The 8,614-nt window shown below is 37.8% G+C and overlaps 1 long non-coding RNA gene across 1 annotated transcript; it reads right to left on the reverse strand.

Moving 5' to 3' along the window:
- Positions 1 to 1,704: 1,704 nt before the first annotated feature.
- On the reverse strand, positions 1,705 to 8,267 carry LOC149083374 (uncharacterized). Its single transcript, XR_016193313.1, has 3 exons — positions 8,183 to 8,267; positions 4,078 to 5,042; positions 1,705 to 2,074 (listed from the first exon to the last, which is right to left on the reverse strand). It is a non-coding gene; the product is annotated as an uncharacterized LOC149083374 (long non-coding RNA).
- Positions 8,268 to 8,614: the final 347 nt, after the last annotated feature.

Below are 8,614 nucleotides of genomic sequence, written 5' to 3' on the forward strand. Positions count from 1 at the left end.
TAATCAACATGGCATCTCGGGAGCCGTCAATAAAAGTTCACAAACCGAGGTTATTTTCTTAGATTTCGCAAAAGCATACAAGTCCCCCCCCCCCCCCGACAAATTTCTTAACTTTATACACTCTGCTTGAACGTTCAATTGCTCAAATGAGTGAAAACCCGCAATAAATTTGTTCATTTCAAAAATTAGAACTCCCAATTAGTCCCGTCACTTCTGGTACTCCTCAGGGATCGGTACTTTCCCCACTTTTGTTACATTAACGATCTCCCAGAAACTCAACTGCAACACTAGACTTTTTAATGTGATTGGGTAATCTACCGTACCATAAATCCCGAGATTAAGAACTTCTCCAACACAATATCGATTCCATCTCTCAATGGTGCTCCGCATGGCAAATGCCTCTGAACATTACTAAAATGGTTTTCATGAGAGTTTCGCGTAAACTTTGACATTTTGAATTTTGTTACTCTATAAATAACTCAACTATATCCCAATTTTTTTCAATATAAATACCTCGGTCTCATCATTTCGGCAGACCTACTCCGGAATGAACATATCGATTATATCTACCAGAAATGTGTGCCTCAATAAACTTCTTTCTACGCCGCAACCTCAAGCATTCTACTACCAATTTTAAACACCTCCCCACCAAACCTATATTTTTCCAGTTGTCTCCTATGCTTCTGAAATCTGGGGCCCCTACACTGCTAGTATACCATTGAGAAGCTGGAATCAATACAAAATAAATCCACCCGCTTTATCCACGACAGTTGGTCTTCCTTTGTGTCTGTTTCCGAACTTAGTTGCGAAACTTAATCTTCTCCCTGTTAGTTCCCACCGTCTTATTTCCCGATTAACTATACTATATAAAATTCTCCATGGACGCCTAAATATCTCGGTACTTCCAGTATTATATCTAAGCCAAACATATATCTCTTTTAGCAGACTGGACCATCCACAAAAGACAAACCCCATCCCCACTTCTCCGCGTTAAATTCAGTTTCTTTCCACATGCTATGGTTAACTAGAACAGTGTTTCTTAAAGTGGGCGAAACAATGGTCCAGGGATGGGATCTATGGGTTTTCTTCAGGGGTGGTATGAGGGAAAATAAATTTTGAAGGGGGTAATGGAGCAAAAACTTTGGCAAACTAATGAACTAGAACATACCCCCCTCCGCTGTTGTTGATTCGCTCACACCCTTTGTATTTTTGGAAGATGTATAACTATCTCTGTCACCATCAATCGCATTATCATGAAAAAGCCTTGGCGAACATTATATACATAAATAGGATGTTCACGACGCTCCGTCAAAATGAAGTATAAATGTGAAAAATCACACAACTGAAATTTTTTTTTTTCAAAATGACCTCCATTTCATAGACTTCAAAGAAAATCTTACAATGACTCAAAAAAAGGTTTTCTGAAAGGAAAAAAAACCGATACTTTATACCTTTTTTTATTTAACAAACCTTTACCCTTCCCCCAACTCATTCCATTAATGAATGTGAAGCACTTTCCACTGTGTATCCCTGTGTGCAGGAATAGAACTGGAAACATTTGTTCAAAAACTGTTTTTAACTTCCCTTTTGAAATTCCGAGTTTCTTATTTTGTGAATTCAAGCGGCAACTGAAAAATCTTTTCTTTCATATTGATTCGATAAATTCTTGACTGAAAAAAAATATTATACTGAAGACTAGAGAATAATTTAAAGTATTTACATTTTAATCACAATTTGTATTGAATACAGTGAAAATAATGACAAGTTTTTTTATGAGATCAGGCAAGCAATTCACATACGACAAGATTTCATGATAAAAATATTTCCATAATAGCAATTTGATAGATACTAAAACTTTTCCAAGTTCTTCGATTGAGAATTTTTTCTTCTTTATGCAAGGACTCTTCCATCGGCACGAGACATCATTTAGTTGTGTTGTATGGTCAGCTATATTTCAGAACCATTTCATTAGATACACGGAATTCTCAGCTTTCCCAAAGAAGTTCCTTCTGTTTTCCCATTCAATGAGTAGCAACTGACGATGAACTTCCTTTTTTTTGCCGTCATAGTTATCCTGGAAACAAGCAATCAGTAGTTCAATTTAGTTTTTTGCTTAACCCTCTGTGGTTCCCCCTATAACAACAATTACAGTTAAATCAGAGAAAATTGACAAAAAGTGATTATTTTTACGGTGAAATTCGAAAATATATAATTACACATAGGCTAGGGATTACATGGAACCAACTTCCTGGATGGGTCAAAGTAACTTCATTACTAGTTTTTAGTACACCGTTCATTACCTATAAATTTTACTGTGATGAGTGGTTCTCGATCCAGCTACAACAATTGTTATTTCGTTAATATATGAAATGTAAATTTCCCTTTACCTTGTGTGTGACTATAGTGTGTAAAAAAAAGTGAAGGTGAAAGTTATGTCAAAGCAATTCGTGTTTTCATCACAAAGCAACATAACCTGAACTAGGAAAGGCGAGGAGTAGAAGCATAATTGAGCACCTCAGACACTAGCTAGTGATATTACCCAATAAAGAGATGTGGAATCTGTATTTGCATAGAGCATGTCTATATTTGCATAGCAGCAAATCTAGGAGAGATTTCAAACATTTTTGTCATGGATTCAAGTAGCCCCCCCCCTCCAAGGCTCAAGAAACCCCAGTTTACAGTACATAAACTTATCAATAAACACAGTCAGTTAATATAACTGGTATACTAGATTTATACTCGGAAGAGGTACTGTACAGATTTCCTAATTTTAGGACTAATAGAAACATAGAGGCAAGAGAGTGCGCTAACCACTACATCAGAGACACTTTTCAATTCCTTATAACACGCATTAGCAGCGTGAAGCGCTGAGTCATAGCAGCCTCCCGCGTGTTACAAGGAATTGAAAAGTGTGTCTCTGGTGTATTGGTTAGCGCACTTACACGGTATGCAAGAGTACCCGAGTTCGATCCCGGAGTGAGACAAATCACTTTTCTTTACAAAGATCAGTTTCGGCATAACATCCAGAAAATTCAATTTCTCAGTATATTTCAGGCCGAAAAAATACCATCTCTTCATACAAAAACATAACACATTTTTGCATCTTTAAATAAATTACAGCGAACTTTAATTAAAGATGTCCGGAAAATTCACCGAGATCAGTTTGACACGAGTGACTGAATGATCGATCGAGCAAGTGAAGCAGCGAGTGAATGAATGAGCGAAAAACCGGCGTGCCACTAGAGCTAGCTCTCTCACTAGGTTAGGATCAAACACTAGGAAGCTCAATCTATCACTCACTCGAGCACTCTCAGTAAGACAATCACTCACTAGATCTAGGGGTTGCTCACTCTGTCACACTCAATCACCTGGTTACGCACTCACTCATTAGGTCACTCAGTCTACCACTGTTAGACTAGACACGACCCGTGGGCTGTCCCTTCCCGGATATTCGGGTAAAGGGCTTATATCCCGGAAGGGACAGAGCCCGGGTCGTGTCTGGTCTGACAGTGGTAGACTGAGTGACCTAGTGTGTAAGTACGTAACCTGGTGATTGAGTGTGAGACAGAGTGAGTGACCTAGGGAGTAAATGAGCAACCCCTAGATGTAGTGAGTAACCGGCCTACTGAGAGAGTGATCAGTCCACCACTGAGTCGCTGACCATGACACTCACTCACTAGGTTACTTACTCTATCTCTAGGTTGCTCTCTCACTGTGTCACTCAACAAAATTAACCACTCTATCATTCACTCACTAACTAGTGTATCATTTACTGACTCACTCGGTTATTCCTCGCTCACTTACCGGCTCTCTGATTAGTGTTGAACTGTTGTCGGTGAATTTGCCGTAAACCGCAAAGTCTTTCCAAAATAATAATCTTTTTTTTAAACCTCTTCAATTAAAACCTCCCCTTTTTACGGTTTACCCTCTTTTATGAGGGAATTTTTTTGGTTCCACTGGTATCCACAAAAGATTGGAGAAAGGGGGTGAAGTCCGAAAATGATTGAATGAGCATGGAAAGTAAGCTTTGCTTCGCAAACATGATACGCACAAAAGATTAAACAAAAACAAACTTACTAAATGACTGAACCATCATTAAAGTTATTGAATTTCACGGATCATTTTGATTTCCGAGTAAGCGTGCCGATCTTCTGAGTCAGAATCCTGGGAGAAAGTTTTGCGAAGTGGTGAAGATGGACTTCAGGAAAGAGCGAAACTCAGATAGGAAGAAAAGCTAAGCAGACACAAATTGAATTAAATTAAGTAATGAGAATGATAGTTATTTTTCCATCCGCATTGGACTTCAGAAAGTGAAGAAATAGCATAAGTAAATAACATGATCTTCTATTATTACTAAGAAGAAATATAAGAGAAAGATCCCGAGTGGACGGAAAATAGAGAATTCCAACCATTCCGAGTCGACGGCGGAGACCGGGTCATCTCAGAATGGTGGTTTTGAGAAATTTTCAAATGCGAATGATGTGCAGGAGCAGACTGGGTTTTAAAATAATTCTCTCAATCATTTGCATTTTTCCTTGGTGGTCAAAAGCAAACCATTCCGATCTATTCTAATGGAAAGAACTGATGATTTCGACTGGATCGTAATGGTTTGCTTCCGAAAGCACCAACCATCCCGAGTCGTCCCTGAACACATCATTTTTAGTCCCGTGATCTTCCCTAAATAAAGGAATTCCAAAACGTGGGGATCACGGAACACAAAAGTATAAGAAATTCATTATTATGGAATCGCCTTGGAGCAGCAGCATTCCCAATAAAAAAATTTCGTACACTCGCATTTAAAAAGTTTCTCGTTAATCAAACCAACTGCGATCGTATTTCCGAAAGCACCAACCATTCCGAGTCGACCACGAGCAATGATGTCATTGTCACGTCCTTCCCGAAATGGTCGGGCACTTTCCGAGACACGAAAATGAGACAAACGACAGTCGGTCTGCAAACCTAACAGATGAAGAGAGAAAAACAGTTTGGAAGGGAAGTTCATAAGAGATGAGAACATTTCCTGAAAGCCCATCTTGGAAATCCTATAAATAACCAAAAATTGAAAACATGTTAACGTAATATATAGGAAGTCCCATAAATTCGTAAGTAATTTAAAAATTTATAAAAAAATTGAAAGTTTTCATGAAGGGGGGGGGGCGATTTTTTTTGGCACAGAAAAACATTGGATCAAATTTTTTGTCGATAAAAGGCGAAAGCAAATCACAGATGATGGGAAACGAACCTTTCTTCAATCCCTTCTGTGTCCGAAACGTTCGTAAAGCTTCAGCCGGCGATCCGTGGCTCAGATAAAATAACTTCCCCAATAGTGTTCTATCCACCAATGTGACATCACAATAGAAACCTTATGTACGAGCCAGTAACAGGAAAATTCAGAAATGAGATGTTAATCGTACACCACGTATTTTATGGGACTGATTTGCATATTTCCGTTGTGATTTACTTTTACGTAGCGCCCTCCATCAACAAAATTTGAACTAATTTTTTTCCTGTGCTAAAAAAAAACCTCTCTCCGTGTGAATAACTTCTTTTGCAAACAAAGATTCTTCAATTTTTATGAATTTTTATAATATTTACGAATTTATGGGACACTCTAATGTATTCTGCATTACAAGTTTTGTACGATTGGTAAGCACGATCAATTTCAAAATCATGGAATAGCATGTGCTAATAATAATTGAATCGGTTATTTTGAAAAGGGGTCATCTCCACTTTTACAAATTTTACAGGAGAAGCAAACAGAAAGCTGAAATAACTAATTATCTAGCATTAAAAGAGGGATTACAAATGATGTAAAAATGCCTACATAACTAACTATTTATGGTCCTACAGGATGCTCAGGAAAAATATTTTTCCTATGTAGAGATGACCTGTTTTCAAAATGAACTGGATTTGTGAAAGTTCAAGTCCACTAACTTAAAGACATGTATTTTTATGAAATCCATGATTAAAAAAAACAAAAATCACTGGATTTACATATAATAGGCAAGATAAGTGTAAGAGAGAAAACTACAGTTGTTAGATGCTTCGTCCGTTGTAGTTGTGGGCCACTTATTTATTATTCAATTGGGGAAGTCTGTAATTTCTCTCGTATGTAGTGACAGAGCTTCCTGATGTGCTGTATTTTCTTGACCCCTTCGCTTACAAGGAATCGGCGAGAAATTTGGATGATCTCTATTTGACGAATGAGCTATAAATATTTTAACCTTTTCCTAACTTGACCGCACGTTAGAAAAAAGGAAAGAAGTTGAAGAAAAAGAACAAAAAAAAAAAAATGAATATGAAAGGAAAACAGTATAAGGATTTAATAAAGATAAGAGAGGGGCGGAGGGAGAGAGAGAGGATAGAGGTAAGAGAGAGTAGGTATACGAAATAGATTTCTCTTTTCATCCTCACCCAACCTGTTCTATTTTGCTCTTGTATGTATATAGTAGCAGGATACATTATATGCGGGGGGAAATAATTGTATAGAAATGAAACGAAGATAAAAAGTTGTTGGGTTAAAACAAAGCCTCGCGATCATGAGGAAAGACGGAGGCGCTGACGTCAGCGGTGTCCCCCAACATCATTCGTCGGAAGATCACGTGATTCGGTGAAAATACAAACAATCCCCCGTTATTTTCTTATGGCATCCACAGGAATTTGAAACAGTAAATGAAAGAAATAATCTCAGCTCGATTAGATAATTCCAAAATTAATGAAAGATATAATTTCAGCATTAATGAAAGAAACAAATCTAGAATTGATGGAAGAAATTATTAATAAAGGAAATTATTCCAGAATTAATGAAAGAAATGATTCCAGTATATTAATGAAAAATAAATAAGCTTTTTCATCTTTAGATGAGTTCTCTATCCCTTTTTTAATCTTTAAAACCCAATATTTAGAGACCGAACGGGCAAATTGCCAGACACGAACTTTGTTTTCACCAAGTCACGTGATTTCCTTGCATTTGATGTCGCTGCCGTCGCGGCGGCTGGATGCTCCCTCCAGTAAATAAGCTGGATGGCTTACACACATCTACCTACAACAGATAGGGGCGAATCTAGATCTCGTTGTTGGGAGGGCTGATTTTACAAATAGCTAAAATATTTCTCCCAGCATGTGGGGACCAGGTGTCTCGCATCTTGTCCCGTATTTTACGCTACTGTCCCGTTTTTCTGTATTTCTTCCCCATCCCGATTTTTTTTGAAAAATGTCACGATTCTATCGTTTTTCAATCGAAGTATTTTTGAATTTGTTGTTGCAATATATCATATAGAAGTCCCGGAAATTATCGCATTTTCCTTGGGGGAGGATAAATCGGGTTTATCAACGTCCCCCCCTCCCTCCCCATAGATCCACCCCTGCTTCCGGGACATATCCGTCATTTGACATTAATGCGTACCGTACGTTGGCTTAATACGTAATAGTGAGGCCATGAGTAGGTAGTCAGCGCATGCGTGGCGGAGGAGAGGAGATTCGAGCTCTAGGAGATAACCAGTTTTCGAAATGAACGCTGGAATGAGATCCATCTAGAAGTGCTTTAACGGATGAAATATATCCCGTTTTCATATGGAATACATGAGTCGATGCTAAAGGATTGCGAAATCATCAAAAAGTGAATTTGCGAAAATATTCGAGATGACCTCTTTTCAAAATGACCGATTCAATCAATTCATCGGACACCCTGTATTGGGGGGCTAAAAACCATTAAAAAGTGAGTGGAAGCTACTTGATTCTATAGTACAGTCAAATCTGTCTTCAACAGAAAAAATCGTGGTCCCATGATTTCAGTTTCAAAATACACGTTAAAAAACCTGGATTAAACGGAACCTGTCTAACGCGGAAACGGAAATTCTACCCTCTTAACGGAAAATTTCACACAAACACTATGCGGAATGTGTTCCGCGACCAATATACCAAAGGATCATAAAAAAATGTTAAAGAGCTCTATCCAAGTTTTTTATACAATTCTTGCTTGTCAAAAAAAGTCGAGGATTAATCGAATATTTTATAGAGTCCGAAATATTGCACAAAAAAAAAGGTTCGGAATGTAAAAAATAGAAATCCCTCTCTTGTGCCAGCAAACACTTATTACGCTTACGAATATTCGATTTACATTCAAAAATTTCTCAGTTAAAGATCGATTCACATGTGAAAACCAGTAAATTCAAGAACTTACCGAAATGGACTGTCTAATTACAAGCGAAAAAATTTTCTAAGTAAAAGCAGCGATGTCCACACTTCGCTAAGAATAACAGAAAAGTGAGCTCGCTCCGAATTTGTGATGTATTATATGTCCCAGGTTGTACACGTTGAGCTGTTTGATTGGCTGGTTGATGTGCATCTACACTTGCCTGGAAGCTTCGGTAACGTACCGAAATTGGAAATTTGCCAAAAATTTGGAAAGTGAACGATTATATAGGCCTATGCCATACATATATGTCTGTCTGAATGTAACTTCTCCTCACCCTCGTAAAAGACATCCGGTTACGTGTGTATAGTTCTCTTGTAATGGCTACGTGCAAATTTAGGATGAGTGAGCCATTCGTTATTTGTGTGCGCAAATAACGGAGACATCAAATAAAATTTTAATTGGTGATTAAAAATTAAT

The sequence above is a fragment of the Pholcus phalangioides genome, unplaced genomic scaffold, assembly GCF_987345545.1.
Source record: "Pholcus phalangioides strain wild (caught in Gottingen) unplaced genomic scaffold, Ppha-v1.0 ptg000009l_1, whole genome shotgun sequence".
In the NCBI taxonomy this organism is placed as follows: domain Eukaryota; kingdom Metazoa; phylum Arthropoda; class Arachnida; order Araneae; family Pholcidae; genus Pholcus; species Pholcus phalangioides.